This window comes from Triturus cristatus, chromosome 4_1 (assembly GCF_964204655.1).
Source record: "Triturus cristatus chromosome 4_1, aTriCri1.1, whole genome shotgun sequence".
NCBI classification, from domain to species: Eukaryota; Metazoa; Chordata; class Amphibia; order Caudata; family Salamandridae; genus Triturus; species Triturus cristatus.
This window is the reverse complement of record NC_140585.1, coordinates 174,869,912-174,886,499: the sequence shown is the minus strand read 5'-3', so window position 1 is coordinate 174,886,499 and position 16,588 is coordinate 174,869,912. Positions and strand designations below refer to the sequence as shown.

The 16,588-nt window shown below is 40.3% G+C and overlaps 1 protein-coding gene across 1 annotated transcript in view; it reads left to right on the top strand.

Moving 5' to 3' along the window:
• The window catches only part of LOC146853836 (proto-oncogene Mas-like), a 76,043-nt gene that overhangs the window by 42,704 nt on the left and 16,751 nt on the right, over nt 1-16,588 (top strand). Inside the window, exon 2 of the mRNA XM_085651837.1 lies at nt 8,538-8,636. The gene's annotated coding sequence lies outside the window, so the exon portion shown is untranslated. The remainder of the gene's footprint in view (nt 1-8,537; nt 8,637-16,588) is intronic.

Sequence of the window (16,588 nt, the reverse complement as noted above, 5' to 3'; positions counted from 1 at the left end):
CGTACCACATGGCTAAATAAAACATTGGCAAAACATTGGCAAAGCCAATAGCTGTGACCAGAACATCCTAAACCTTTATTTGATTCATACAAAACTCCACATTTTTAACCTTTATTTGATTCATCTAAAACTCCACATCCTAAACCTTTGTTTGATTCATCCAAAACTCCACATTTTAAACCTTTATTTGATTTATTCACAACTCCACATCCTAAACCTTTATTTGATTCATCCAAAACTCCACATCCTAAACCTTTATTTGATTCATCCAAAACTCCACATCTTAAACCTTTATTTGATTCATCCAAAACTCCACATCTTAAACCTTTATTTGATTCATCCAAAACTCCACATCTTAAACCTTTATTTGATTCATCCATAACTCCACTGTCTAACCCTTTATTTGATTCATCCAAAACTCCACATACTAAAACTTTATTTGATTCATCCTAAACTCCACATCCTAACCCTTTATTCGATTTATCCAAAACTCCACATCTTAAACCTTTATTTGATTCATCCAAAACTCCACAGCCTAACCCTTTATTTGATTCATCCAAAACTCCACATTTTAACCTTTATTTGATTCATCCAAAACTCCACATTTTAACCTTTATTTGATTCATCCAAAACTCCACATCCTAAACCTTTATTTGATTCATCCAAAACTCCACATTTTAAACCTTTATTTGATTCATCCAAAACTCCACATCCTAAACCTTTATTTGATTCATCCAAAACTCCACATCCTAAACCTTTATTTGATTCATCCAAAACTCCACATCTTAAAGCTTTATTTGATTCATCCATAACTCCACTGTCTAACCCTTTATTTGATTCATCCAAAACTCCACATACTAAAACTTTATTTGATTCATCCTAAACTCCACATCCTAACCCTTTATTCGATTTATCCAAAACTCCACATCTTAAAGCTTTATTTGATTCATCCAAAACTCCACATTTTAACCCTTTATTTGATTCATCCAAAACTCCACATACTAAAACTTTATTTGATTCATCCAAAATTTTGGTTCTTTCTTTTTCACTACCCAGATTTCCCCATTTCTCTGCTGATTGATTTTGTATTTGCTCGCTGACCCTCTTTTTCTTTTTTCTTAAATCCTTACATTTCTTTCTTCCTTTCTCAGTCCCTCCTTCTCTCGTGCTTTCCTTTACTGATTTTCTTTTCTTTGTTTCTCTTCCCTGCACTGCGCTGCTCAGACACCATGTGTTGTTGAACAGACAAGTTGTGCCTCGCCAGGAGCTGGGTGAGGTGAGCAGGGCCCAGGCAGCTGGCTCCAGCATATGAGGACACAGTACAGCTTTGCCTCATTTTGTAACTTTGCTCAACAATTACATAACTTTCACCTACTGTCAGACACCGCTCACCCTGCGCACTTGCCCACGATTTACTCTACACAGTCAGCCTAACATTGCGCTATCAGTCAGATACTGCACATCCACCACTCACACAGTGCTTACTCTGCACTCAGACACCATTGGCATACCCGTCACCCACCACCCACCTCTCACCCTGAACTCAGACCGCTCACCCTGCACTTATGCTGTTGACATATCACTCACCCTATACTCACACACATCTTAGCCTGAACAGAGTAACATCTCTCACTCTTAACACTCACACAATTCCCATTCTGCACTGAACACACATAAATCACCATGCATTGAGGCACATTCGCCCTGCACTCAGACACTCATCAACCTTCGTTCATGCACCACTCACCCTGCACAGAGAGCACTCGCACCATTCTCCATGCACTCATACACTGCCCCCTCACCTCTTATGATTAATCCCATAGGCAAAACCTGACTCATTTACCAATGCTTGTTCCTTTCCGTTTCTTTGACTGATTCAAAGTCTGACGATAAAGAATACGTTCTGTTAAGTTAGCACTGGCTCACACCAGATCACCAGAGACTTACCACGGGCAGAGACAGGCTTGGGAGCAGCTGTGCTCTGAATGTTCTCTAGATGTTGGGGTGTGGTTGAGTTTCGAAGGTGTGGTCAGCCTCTTTAGTGTTCACCCACCCGCGCGCACTTGTGATGCTTTTGAAAGACCATTTGAAAGCCCTTTTGTGGCTCTGAAGGGACATGAACAACTGCAAGTAACATTACCTCTCGCGCCCGTTTCTTGGAATGTCTTTCATCATCTATTTCTGCACAGAAGGTAGGATTTCTCAAAATGTAGGCCAAACAAAGGAGGGGGGGTATGTATGTAGGTATGTTTTGGTATTTCTAAAGCACAAACCTCGCTGGCTAGCAACAGAGAGCAGTAAAGAAAAGAAAAAAGTATAGTGGTACGGTTGCGTGGGAACTTTAAGCGACATTATGCACTCTCCCTCCCATTACCATTGTAATGTCAACTAATTCATGGAGTTGCTGGGCAGAGAATATACACCTCCGGATCCCACATGGCTGAGGTTACACCGCCCCTTAGACAGCAGAGCTATGTCAGAACGCACAGGCTCAGGAGCCACACAGCAGAGCTTTCTTGCATACCCACAGATGTTGCAGACAGTAGCTTATAACAAGAAGAATATCTGGCAGGTTTGACTAAAATTACATTTATTACTTTTTTAAACAGAGATGATATTGCAAAGGTTTTGTAAACTTCACTGGTGCTGGTACATACATCAGAGCTATACCTAAAGTGACACTGAAAGTACAGGGGTTGCTTTATCCTACAAACCTATCTCTTGGGTACATCGAACTTACAAGGTCAGGCCTCAGGCAGCAGTGCCAGTCCATAGACATCTGTGAGTCTGAGGCCCTAAACAGCAGGGCTGTCACTCGGGTTACACTGCGCCACAAATCATGAATATTTAAACACAAAATAGGTCTACGAATTGTGAAATGCAAATAACCATAACCAGACCAAGTCAGTAAAGCCGGGAACTCCTCACTGAAACCCAGATAATGGAAGTTGGCTGAATTCATTATTTCGTAAATACTGCATCATGAATGTTCATTATTCGGAATTTACTTGGTTACTTATATTACTTCTATTTATGCACAAAAAGTTATTTCTTGGTGCTGAATCTTAATACATATTCTCTCACACTGTCCTTTTTTCTCTTCCTCTATTTATTTTCTCTTTGTTTTCAATAGCAGTGAAATAAAATCTCTCTCTCGCTCTTATGGATGTACTTTCTTTCTCTGCTCTCTGGACTTTTATTATGAAATATCTCCACCCGGTAAACAATCTTAACTGTCTTTTGTCACACCCTTTGTGTGTTGTCTCTTTGCCAGGTTTCCCTCCCAAAATCTGCTTCTCTCTCTCTCGCGCGCGCCATCTTTCTACATGTGGAGTCAAACAATTTTACCAATATATATTTCCTTCTGAATATTTTGCCTTTTTGTCAGAGATGTGTTCAAAATAACATTAAGAAGCAGAAAATAATACAGCACAGCGAATGCATAATTAAAGAGGGATTAGGGCAGGGCAAAATTTCGCTAAACAATTACCACCATAGACACAGGCAGTTTACAGATAAATTCAGTTGTTCAGTTCCGAATTCTATCAACTGAATAAGATGGAAAGGAAGCACAATCAAAGAATCAAGCGCCTTGAGGTCTCCAGTGCTACTGTAGTACTATGATATGTGTTACCATACCAATGGAAAATTCTGTGTGATACACTCCCCTGGATTATAAAAAACTAACATTGCACACAGAGCCCAGCTTATTTTCAAAGATGTACTGTACCTCTACTGACGCTTGCAAAACGCACTAAAATATTTCACCCATAGAAATGGCAGATCAAAGAGAATTTTGCCGCAACAGGACAAACAAACGAACTAAGGAAAATAAAAGAAAAAGGGAGAAGCAATAAGTATTTCCACCAACAGGTCTGTCTTGCGTTTAGCAACAGCCTCCTGGCGATAGCTGCACATAGTCGGTCACTCATATGAATGTTATCAGTGGCCCAGTGACTGAATGTAGTTGTGTGGGATGCCTAAGACTCTTTCCTCTATTTGAAGCCATCAGAGGATCAACATTTTAGCATTCCTTGAAATTAATTGAATTTCCTTTAAAGTAAATCATTGTATCAAATAACAATATTATCTTACATTGTGTAATGACAGAAAGTATGATGATTTATTGTATTTTTATGTGTAAAATAGTCCATTATAAATTCTAATATAGGCACTTCCTAGAAGGTGGAAGTATATAGCCAATAGAATGATATAAGGGATAAAGTGGCCCCTGCTGTACATTGTAAGGATATTGGAAGTCACAGAGGATTTCCATAACAAATCAATCAAAGAAAGCTTTATTCGACAATACATGTCATAAAAGCATTGAACATAAAACACTGTTAAAACAATTGAAAAGGGAATTAAAATGTGTACAAGATTTGTGCAAATAGGCCTAAAGGAAATCAATTCTTCCCAATACATTACAATATAACAAAATCATGCAATAAAGAGCAATTATATTATCATTTGATGGCTAAAATGTTAAAATCCTTAATAAGCACCACACATCAATATTAAAAAACTGATTACACATTCACAGGTAACAAGATTCCAGTTTCATTTTTCTACAGTCGTTAATTGAGATCTTATAGAACACATACATCTTAAAAACTTTGCCACTGGGATAGCATAGTTGATGGTTGAATCAATGCACAGGGCAACACTACATGATCTTGTGCCCATGTTCCCGCATGTCTGCCCCAACCATACTTTTTGGGGGACACAGTAGGCAGGGCAGAAGAACAATACATGCGAATAGGTTTCTTCTAGATCAGTGCAACTAGGGCATTTGTTGTCACCTGATGTAATCCATTTAGCAGTAAAGGACTTTAGTGGTAAACAGCCCACTCCCAATTGAAAATACAATTTACGATCAAGGGGCTTTGATATTGCGTCCCAGTAATACTCAAAGCTCATTCATTGTTTTATTTGTGAAAGGCTCCCCATCAACGATATGCAATCCCTACTTCTAATCGCATCATATTCAATCAATTTCCAATATCTTTTCCTTGATTGAGGCTCTTGGTGGAAACTGGGAGCCAGATGAGGTTTCCCACAGATACGACAGGCCCATTCTGGTAAAGAGACTTCTGATATCATGCAGCCAGCTAATTTTGTGAGAATGATCAGCGTTGATAATATCCCTAAGACCCTCTGCAAAGGTAGCTAATTCAGGTGTGCACCAGACTCTGCGCCAATATAGAATTGGGCATAACCTGGCTAAATCTACCAGATCTTTTCTGCGTAAGTCATTCTCAGAGGAAATGTGGGTGTACTTTGTGGTAAGCTTGTTATCGCTCAGAGATACCTATTCTCTGATATAGCTAGCTGTGTGAGTTTCTCGAGGCCCCATAGTTGAGCTCACCACCTTGGCATTATAGATTTGCAACACCGGACCAAGAGGCATGGTCAAAGATGTTTTAAATTCCTTTCTTAGGACACCCACTAATTGCAAATGTTTTAATGCCATGTTGTCAATATGTTGCCTCCATCTCAGTTCCTTCTGCAGGGTAATTTCTAAATAGATAAAATTGTCAATCTGTTCTAGGGGTGTCCCATCCAATACCATACTACCTTTGAACGATCTGTGTTGATTACAAATCAGGAACTTAGTTTTTGCTGCGATTTCCATAACCAAATAGAGGGACAAGGCCGAAGGCCGAGTTCTTTTATACGGTTATAGAACTCTCAGGTGACTTGCAATATCCTTATCATGTACAACAGGGGGTACTTTATCCCATATAATACTTGTTTACACCATCACCAACCTTGGTGCATAGCTCTTTCCAATGAAAGAGTGAGCATGTTTGCAAACATGAAGCAGAAATATAAAACCTCTAGTGCAGAATTAAACACTTCAAAAACATGTTAGATACTAGATGCAGACAGCTATTAGAAACAGTTCAATACAAGGCAGTTGTTAAAAAAGAAAAGCTGCAGTAGCTCATAATGTGTAGAAGTGCAGAAAGAGTCAAACTTTTATCTATCTAAGGAGTGCAAAAAATAAACATTCTCTTGCTTCTCACTGTAAACTATTAAAATGGAGCAGAAGAAAGAAAAGGAAAGTGCTTTAAACAGCTGCTTCAATTAAGCTCCGTGACATGACCTGCATTTAACCTCAGCAGCTGGCTCTGGCCACAGGCATCGTGATGTCAGAACCTAACTGTAATAACTTATAACAGCTGAGTTCTGACAACTTTATTTGATAATCGGTGACTGAGTGCAATTTTAAAGAAATGAAAGACTGCCGTTTATACAGGGATTACAGAATCCTATGTGTTAAAGTGAGCCTATCATACTCCTTTGAGCTGATGGAACATGTCATTGAAATTGTCACAAGCCAATGTCTGAAAGGCACTCACCCAAGCAAGCTCATGATTTGAAGGGGCTTCACCAGTCCTAAAACAACTGCATGAGGTATCCCGAAAGAATGCCGGATTAACTGGAAACATAAACATGGAGCAGTGCCCTGTTTGCACATTGACAATGCAGAAAAAGACAATGCAGTATTTGTTGTCACAAGTGGAAAATCAGTATATAAATGTTATGTATGGTGTCATCTCTTGATATGTTCTTTATGTTTATGTTATTATTATTTTTCTATGGGCTTCTACAAATACCATGTCATTGAAGCACTTTCTTAATCTAGTTTTGTATTGTCCTGAGATTGATTGTTTGTCCATAGTTGTTTTGCTGTGTTTTGTTGTGGTTTGTGGTTAGTATAGATTTAGTAAATGTCTAGTTGAGTAATGAGTTGTATTGAATATTGTTAATGTAAAATGAGTTTGATCCTGCTAAAGAACCTTGTAGAGTTATAAGCACTCAAGAGTGTGAAAAACGATGCTCCTCATTGAGATGGTGCTCTCCTGGCCATACCCTGACTGATGTAGATTGTTTTCTAGACAGCATCACCAGTGATGTAAATAGCTATGGTGCAATGTTGTGTGTATTTGGGTGTTTAAGCCAACATATATGAATGTGGTGCTTAATTTGAGCCAGTGGTTTCCAGGGTTCGGCACTGGCAATTATTTGCCCACACCGGTGCTTCTGACAGTCTGCCACAAGGAGGCACTGTCTGGCGAATTAATAAATAACCACAACAACAGTTAATTATTAGTTCAATATACATAAGAAATTACTATTACCAGCTGCCCAAGCCATCTATACAGCTTTGGGGGCCTGAAATAGTCCACATTGTCACATTTGTAGGAAGGAGATGGTTAGTAGTTGTGTTGTTACTATCACTGGCAGCATGGCTGGGGCAATGTGTGGCGAAAGCTGCAGTGGCCTCCTGACGAGAGCCCTGGCACTTATATGTTTACACATTATCACTGTATATGAATGGCTCTATTATGTTGGTGTGGTGCAAAGGTAGTTCTAATGTACTAGGAGCCAAAAGGCAATTCATGGCACTTGAATAAGGAGGAAAAGAGCAATTTGTCACAGAACAAAAAGAAATAAACAAATCCAGGTCTGATTTGTCGCACACTCCACAGTTGCTAAGAACTTTAAATGCGATCTTGACTTATGGATGTATTGTGATGCTGATGTTTGCTGTGATGCTCCTTGCCACCTCTGTACTACTTTCTACTGCCTTCTGAACCCATTGTAATAACTTGCTTACGATGTATGGTAGCTCACTTTATTTCATAAATAAAATTTTCAAAAAAAAAAAAAAAAAAAAAAAAAAAAAAAAAGATAATCCCAAAAAAAAAAAAAAAAAAAAAAAAAAAATAAACAAATCCAAGCTGGCACAGCTAGGGAGAACCAAGCAAAGACAGCCTTTCACAAGGAGCAATCATGGAAGGTCATCGCCAGTACGGTCAAACAATTATTGAGGAGCTCACCTAATGACAAATCAGGAGGTTTCAGGATTGCCTTGGAGGAGGTTGTAAATGTGAGCATGGACTTTAGGTGGCTTGAATCAGCAGCAGTGGAGCTTTATCAGGGAAGGCGAAGTAAGTGATGGCTGATCTCTCCTTCTGGCCACAGAGAGTAAGTACGGGTCACACTCAGGTAGGGATCACATCACCAGGAGCTTCACTCAAAGGTCTGGTACTGGTGTCTCTTCCCGCAGAATTATTGGGTCTGAATTTAATGGGCCGAGTATATCTGTGCCCAAGGATACTGGAGAGCTCCCCTCTTGTCATCCCATCCACACGCCACTCATAATGATGGACTTCATGTGCAAGTCATTATCAATTTGTGTAACTCCCAGCAATTGAAAAGTTAGCTAGATATGTGTAAAATAAAAATACGTTGACCAACTAGTGTGCTGGAGAAATCACTCTCTATATGTAAGTGTGAAGTATTTTATCATTCTTAATTTCACAAGATGAATGAAGGTTAGTGGTCATATTTTGATGAATGTAGACTCTGGGTAGAAGGCCTCCTGTCAATATCTGCAAGGACCATATCAGCTATTTATTTGTAGAAAATGGATCTCAAAAAGATGATTTTAACCAGCAATACTCAGCTGTCTTGCTTTAGCAGACAGTCGTCTGACTGGGCTTCTTTTTTTATTTTTATTTCAGAATATATAAATGAAGTGGCTGCAAAAGAAAGATGGATCTCAGGAAAGCTGACAATTGTTCATGGTGTGCCCATCCAAAATGGGAATTTGCATAAGAACGGTAATTATTTATGCATCTTTGAAATCATGTGCATGAAATGGTACATGCAAGCTAAGATTTGTGGTTACCTGCTTCAGAAGGATTTTTGAAACTGTGTTGTTAGCATCAGTAGTGTTTAATTAATTTATATATGCCAGGAAGTGGCGATTCAGGGTCTGATGTGTATATTTAATGTACTACTTGATACCAGAGGCAAATAATCTGCCTGGAAGCACACTGTCAGTGCGCCCCCTGATGGCAGCCCTCTGGAGGGGGGAAAGTGAGTCCTATGGACCCCCAGACATCTCTGTGTAGCAGTTGAAAGCAGATACAGATGATTTTGGGGCCATACATACCCTAAAATTATAGGTGCGTAAAAAGTGAAATATGGGGCTATTTTTCACCTCAGGGTTATGAATGACATAATAAACAACTCAGTTTTCATTCTCATTGTCTATTTGATGTCACTTAGAACCCTTTGGCGAAAACATCCCGTAATTCACTGTTCCCAATGTATACAGACCGCCCCCAGGATTTTGTGGTTTTGAGTGGCACATTTTGCTGCAAAAAAAACAAAACTTGCAGCCCAAAACCTCAAAATTCGCTGTATTATTGCAGTGGGCAAAGAATGCTCCTGCCACAAAAATAGTGAAGGCTTGTGTTCTGTCACTGCTGGAGACTGTGCTATGTCACAGTCTGTAACTTTGCAGAGTCTCCAGCAGCGCAGAGCCTGGAACCAGAGGGTGTTTGATACCAAAAAGAGCAGATTACATTATGAAACCTGCTCTTTTTGGCACCAGACAACTTATGCGTGGGTGGGGGTGGCGGAGGAGAAGTTTGAGGTAAAAAAAACAATAGGAGACGTAGGAGGTTAGGGGTTAGTCTGCAGGGGGCACCCAAACGTGTGGGGCGGCAGGCTAATTGCTCCGGAGGGGTTCTTGCTGCATTTCAAAGGCAGGCAGCAGAGGCATTTAACACCTCTGCTGCCTGCTGGCCTGCTGATCACCCTCTCTTTACTGGCTCAGTGGCAGCACAGAGCCAGTAAAGAGAGGGTGAACAGCAGTTTTAAAAAAAATATATTTTGCGGACACTTTTGTAAAAATTGTGGCATTTTTACAAAAGTGCAGAATTCACGATTCTTTTGCAAATCGCGAAATCCTGCGGGGTCTGTTTATAATTCTATATTTCATGGATAGAAATACTTCCTGTATAACTAAATACAAATACAGATACATTTTAAAATAATGAATCTTTTTCCAGTGGAACACACGGAGGAGGCCACATGATGTTAGCATGTGTGTTGCCAATACTGAATGTAAATATAACATGATTTTAATGTTTCCAGAGATCCAAGGCTTCACAACAACTGCTCAATCTGCGTGGGGCAGGCCAACTTTATAATGAATGTTATGTTCCTGCACCTCAACATCCTGCCCGAACTCTGGGTCTATTCCTTCTTTTGAGAAAAGAAGTACTAACTTCTGGTTCATTTCTAAAACTAGTTTGTTTCTCTTGCCACTGGCGTAACTGTTATGTTATGTTATGTTAAAGAGCTTTATAGAGTGCTCATTTACCTGGAGATGTCTTGGCGCTAGCTTCACTCTAAAACAACTGGAATGAGACCCTTAGTTATTTAAAAGCTAAGTTTCAGCTCCTTTCTACAGGGAGTTGGAGAGCGCAAGTCCCTGATATGTGGAGGAAGATGATTCCAGAAATTGCTCGCCCCTGTGGTGAAACTTCTTCCTCCCCAGTTCGTCCTTTGGAATCTGGGGCCCACACTTTTCCTGGCCCCAGAGGAGTGCAAAATTCTGATGGGTTCGTACCAATCAAAGACCTGCCTAAGAAACTCTGGACCAGTGTCATACAAGACCTTATCAGTAATACAGAGAGTCTTGAAATTGATATGACTTCTGACTGGCAACCAGTGTAGCTTGTAAATTGCATTGGAGACCAATTGAAATTTGGGAATACCCAATAGCAACATTGCTGCTGCATTTTTCAGAGTCTGGGGTCTATTTAGATACTGTTCCTGCATATTCACATGGAGGCCGTTACAGTAGTCAAGATTAAAGCATTGGCCAGAATATATGGAATAATTTTTTTAATCATCCTCAGGGTGAAGAAGAAGGAGGAAACATCAGCAATACCCTGGCTTCCAAAGTTCAGTTTATTGTCAATAACAACTCCTAAGTTCCTTGTCTCCTAAGAGGGGGTCCCAGTTCCTCTGGCCACCCGGATGAGGCCCAACTAGGTGAAAGTTTTACAAATTACACAACCTCAGTCTTTCCCGAGTTTCGCTTTAGGCAATTTTGGTTCATCCATAGACAGATGGCAATCATACAGTCGTGGGATTTGGTGCAAATGTTATCAATGTTGCAAGCTGACACCACAATTTGAGTGTCGTCAGCATAGGATGTTGGAGTGAAGCCAAAAGTTTCAATCAGATTAGCCAGCCCTGTTACATATATGTTGAATAACGTCGGGCTGAGCGAGGGTTCCTGTGGGGCCCCACAAGAAAGAGAGACAGGAGTAGAGAAATAACGATCAAGAGTTACAGTATTTATTCTGCTAGTTAGAAATGAAGTCAGCACGGCTAGGGCCTTATCTTTGATTCCTAGATCTCCTAGACGGTCGATCAGACGTTTGTGGTCAACCGTATCAGAGGCCGCCAGTCAAGGAGAATAACAACTGCAGCGTCTCCCCTATCCAGCACAACCCTTATCTCCTCTGTGGCCTTAATCAATGCAGTCTCTGGGCTGGGACCAGGCCTGAACCCAATTTGTGTTGGGTCCAGAAGATGATTTGCTTGAATAAACTGTGAAAGCTGTTGGTTCATCACTTTTTCAGAGGTTTTTGCAGGGAGTGGAATGCAGGAGATGGGGCAAAAGTTATTGGGGTCTGCCGTATTCAAGAGGTCTTTCTTTGTGAGGGGAAGAATAGAGGCTCTTTGCTATTGAGAAGGGAGAACTTCAGTCTTAAACATTGAATTGAAGATACACGTGAGTTTTGCAGCTATCAGATCGGGAACCAACTTCAGCACAGAGGGAGGACATGGATCTAAAGGAGAACCTGATTTTGTGGAGTGAATCATTTTTACCACCAGATCTCAGGTGACTGCGGAGAATTAAATAAAGGTCTCCTGAAAAGGATTTACCTGAATAGTTTTTCTAATGGGGGTCTGTTTTTTGGAGGCCTCAAACTTTGAGTAGATTTGGTCAACTTTGTCACAGAAGCAATGAGCCAGTGTGTCACAGAAGGATTGACTGCAGTTTGCTACTTTACTGCCTGGGAGTGTAGTTATTTTAGTAACTACTTGGAAAAGATCTATGGTCGAGTTCTTTGTAAGTTCAATTTGTTGTGTGAAGTAGTCCCTTTTTTCTTACCTCAATAAGAATTTATATTTGGACAGAGCAAACTTATACGAGTCTTTCTCCAACTTGCCATATTGCGAACGCCATAATCTTTCCTGTCTCTGGCCCTTTTATTCTAGTCTAAGGCCCTCAGTAAACCAGGGCGAAGAGCGTTTATTCCTATAATCAGAGGAGATTTTATATGGAACTAGCCTGGTGAAGGCTGTATTTTCCCAGTTAGCATAGTCTAAGGGGGCTTTCTCAGTATCATGAGAAAGTGAAGGTTGTAACTGTGTAAGCTGATGGGTAAGATGGTCAATGTCAATTTTGTTCCAAGCACGAAAGCCGGATGGCCGTCCAGGAGCAGCGCTTGGTTGGAAATTTAGTAGAACATTAATTTAAAATATAATAGCATGATGGTCTGACCAGACAAGTGGCAAGGCATCATTTGCACTAATATGGGGATTGTTTGAGAAGAGGACACCTAGTGTGTGCCCTGCCTGATGTGTGGGCGTATTAATTTATTGCATCAGAACTAGGGTCCACATAATTCCGAGGAAAGCCCTCATGTCTCTATCCGAGGATGACTCAAAATAAACATTAAAATCACCGCAGGTGGGGAAGTCATTAGCACATGAGCCAGCTTTCAGCAGTAAGCCGATAAATCTTAAATAGCTGCTCCTAGAAACAGGCGGTCAGTGAAGTAACATGTCTTAAAAGATTGTTTTTTTGAAAGTTTCATACTGAACACGAGTGCTTTGCAACCAAGGGATGGGACTATATCAAATTTAGCCGAAAAACATTTGCGATAGATCATCACTAGGCCACCGCCCCTTTTCAGAGGTCTATCCAGACTGTGGATTGAAAATCTTTGGGGAACTTCCGCTGCAAAGTCAGGGCTAGACGATGCGCCCACCCATGTTTCGGTTATAACAAGCACATCCGGTTGCTGACTATCTATAAAGACAGCCAGTTCAAACCCTTGTTTAGGTAAGGGGTTTATAAACGCATATCGCAGCTTGGGGGTCAGGTTGTTCAAGCAGGGTTATGACAGATGGCTGATTAATGAGTGGTGATCCATAGGTGAGCAAATCGGGGTCCATTATGTGGAAGCCCATAGTTGGGACAAACTCCATTTCTTAGAGCCGGGAGTGCTGCTAACTTATAACATGCACACCTCGCTGTGTAAACTAATGGATTAAGTGCTTGTTTTTCCTTACCTGAGTAGCATATTCTAACATCAGGATGGGTGGGTAATCCTGCAGGGGTTCTGGCGCTTGGTGCGATCTGGCGGCGGAAGAGATGGATCCACATATACTCCTTCTGAAGTCTGTCCCTCACTTCTGTTCCACCCTATTAAACCCAAATAATGTTAGCAAACTATGTCTAACATAGCAATGTTAAAGGTGCTTTCAACAAATAATGGCAAGACTCTCTTATTTTACGAACTTTACCTCTGTGGGGGTTAGGGTAACAAACGTGACACCATGGGTGACAAAGCTGACCTGTGCCCCTATGGTGTGACAGGCATATGCTCAAACAATTTCTGCCATGGTAGTGCCCATGCAACATGACACTACACCGTCCTATTGGGCATATTTGATGTTCACATCTGGTTACATATCTATTCTCCTACAAGGACATGGTCATTTAACTCTTTTTGACCTTAAACCTTTGAGCTATTCTGTTTAGCAGATTGTAATGACTTTCATTAACCAGGTTAGGTAATGTATGAATATCCACGAGGAACAGATTTGAAACAGATTTAAAATTGACCATTGTTATTATCTGTTCTCAATCCTCTATCATAAGACACAACACCAGCATGGATGTGTGAGATAGTAATATTTCCATTCTGACCATTCCTTTTCTTAATATCACTTATCACACTTTTTGGGGTTAGAACAGTGGCCATGTCCTCAATATGACCATGGTATCTGGTCACGCGATCTTTGATATTCAGGGTTCACAGTGGAATATTCTTTACACTTGCTAGATGGGAACTCTCGTGTTATTTCTGAAAAGTGTACACTTCCTTAGGCTCTGGTCTACAGATTAGCATTGGGCATGCCTACCTTTTGAAGGCCTACATAGGGGCTGTTGGGCAGCACAATGATACAATTTGTAAAAGGCTTTCCCCTTACCATTTATTCACTGTAAGTGAATTCCAATAATGCACACATCCCCAGACTGTAGAATGACATCCATGGCAAATTTACGAGACGTTTGCGCAAAGCAATGCAGCAAGACTTGCTGTTTCACTGCTTTGCATTAACAGAAGCGAGCTTAACAGTATCATATTTACAATATACAGCGTTGATCAGCTCTCTCCCTGTGTTGACACGCATCTGGCTGCTTAGCGCCAATGCAGGTACTTTTGTGCTACAACGCAAGGGTTCCTTCATTACGGGCAGGATTGATCATTTGCAGGAAGGGATACCTTCTTGCACAAACAGAATTCCTAGTGACATATTTCTTTCTATGTATGCTACAGAATGCAGTACGCATTGAAGGAAGACGTAACAAGGAGAAATGAAGATGTTTCTCCTTGTTATACCTCTCTTGGGTAGGCGCACCGTTTTGGCACAAACCCAGGTTTACTGCCTTAATTAAACCTTGGGATTGCGTCAAAAAACATGGATGGATGCATAGGAATGACAGTGTCCACCCATGTGACTTCTACCCGATGCACTCTAACACAAGGCAGTGCAAGGCGCTACGTTGTGCCACTTTTTTTTTTTTTTTTTTTTACAAAGCCAGGCAAGGCTTTGTAAATCTCGACTAGCATTTAGTGTTGTGGCTGCGCCAAAAATGTAGCACAACAGGAATGCAAAGTAAATCTGTGTCATAATCTACAAGTGCTCTTTGGATCATTTAGGGGAGTACTGAGAACTTTTGGAAATGCTTGAAAATTCAAAGAAGGACAGTTTAATACAGGAAGAAATCTTTGAATAGATGGAAGAAATAGTATCTATCCGATGCAGTGCGACACTGAAGGACACATTGGAGAAAGTACGAATGAGACATGAGAAGTGGAGTGGGACATGGGCAGTGTGGAATATCAGAGATAGAAAGGGGGTGTGAGAAGTAAATTGGGCAGGTAGAGAGAAAAGCATGAGACAGAAAGCAGAGCAGTAAATGAGGTGCGGCGGGAAAGTGAAAACCAGAGAAATGAAATGGGAAGATCAGAGAAAATAAGCAGGAATGAGAGAAAATAGCAAGACTATGTAGAAGTGATTTTAAAAATAAGAAATTGTGCTTAACATGAATGAGTCACAAACAATATACTTGCACTCTATTTAACATATTCAAGTTGTTTTAACATGACATAACTAGGCCTCCACTCTCATGTGTTGCACATTGCACATATTTAGAGTTGAGACGTTTCTCCTTTCCTTGTCTGTGCACTGAAAGTTGCAAATGTGTCCTTCAACATTTTGTAGAATACTTTTAAATTCAGGCTGCCTTACGGTCCTGTTCTGATGTTTCTTTAAGCTGCATTCTTTTTAGTGTTTATGATGTTCCTGGAGCACAAACAGAGCTCGAAGGTCTTTTCTCTTAGATGCATAATGCAAGATTATTCATTAGTAATTGAGCAAACGTCATTTTCACATGATGTGTTTTCTGTCATACCGGTGGATATTGTGTTTCACAGCACCTTGACAGCATGATTTTTCTGTTTGTAAAGATATATAATGCTCTGTATTTGAGATGTAAATAAGACCTTCTTGGCTTTACTTAGAGAACAGACTCCACGTTAATCTGTGTATTTTATCCGTACTAATATTTTAGGAGAATGTTTAATTTATTCATTGAAGGCAGGCTTCATGACAATCTTTTTAGTGATTTATACTTTAAAGAATAGGCAAAATGCTCTCAAATTATTATGAGGATGTCCTTATGATTTTATAATTATTTCACTATTGGCTGAAGATGAATTGAATGGACTAACCATTTGCCTTATTGCTTGCTGTAATCATTTCTATATTTTAAATACACTTTCATGGTTTGTAAATGAATCTTGTCCTGTGTGGATTTCTAGGGTGGGGTTCCCTATGTGGGTTACTTGCAATTTAAATCTAGGGCCCTCAGATTTTGACACTCACACAGCCCAATCCGTTCTCTAGGCCTTTCTATGGATAGAAAGCTCTGCCTACTATCTGGCACCATAAAGAAAAGGATAGGAAATGTATAAAGCAGGACAAATGTTGTGAGTTTATCTGATCATCATGTGTGCACTTTGTTCAATTAGCAAGAACAAATGCCTTGTCTAAACTGACAACCTTGAGCATCTGACAATGTTGTGACTTTACAAATCAAAGCAGCATATACCCTTAAATAGATCTGAATGGCAAATGTCCTGCACTATAGTATTTATGTAATTCTGTTATGTTATATGTTATAATGGATTTATAACGCGCACAAATACACAAGAGTGTTTTGGCGCACAAAATAACAGTGTCCCGATGGAGCGAAACTTTAACACGACTGCTTGAAGAGGAAGGTTATCAGTTGCTTTTTAAAAAGTCTGAGGTCCTGAGTGTTCCGTAATTCCAGGGGCAGGGAGTTCCATGCCATAGCTGCTTTGACAGACAGAGACTGACACCCCAGCCGTGTTCTGCG